Genomic DNA, 378 nt, shown 5'->3' on the forward strand with positions numbered 1-378 from the left:
GTTTTTTTTTTTTTTATATCACTATATAGACTAAATACTGAAAATAAATAATAAATATTTAATAAATATTTATAATAAATACAAATAAATATTTATTTAAACTTTGAAATAATTAAAATAAATAAATAACGTGTATTTATATATTACATGTTGAAATTGTTGTAATTTTTTTTTGTCTGTGTGTGTCTTAATTTTTATTAAGATGGGTTTCATTAGTTTTTAGTTGTGTTTTGTAAAATCACTATATTACCTCTATATTGAAAATAAAAAAATAAATAAAATAAATATATATTTATTTACATATTCAAATATTTAAAGGGGTCCTATTATGCTTTTTCACTTTTTTAATTTTAGTCAGTGTGTAGTGTGTATGTTTGG

The sequence above is a fragment of the Sinocyclocheilus anshuiensis genome, unplaced genomic scaffold (genome assembly GCF_001515605.1).
Source record: "Sinocyclocheilus anshuiensis isolate Anshui unplaced genomic scaffold, SAMN03320099.WGS_v1.1 scaffold208, whole genome shotgun sequence".
Taxonomy (NCBI): domain Eukaryota; kingdom Metazoa; phylum Chordata; class Actinopteri; order Cypriniformes; family Cyprinidae; genus Sinocyclocheilus; species Sinocyclocheilus anshuiensis.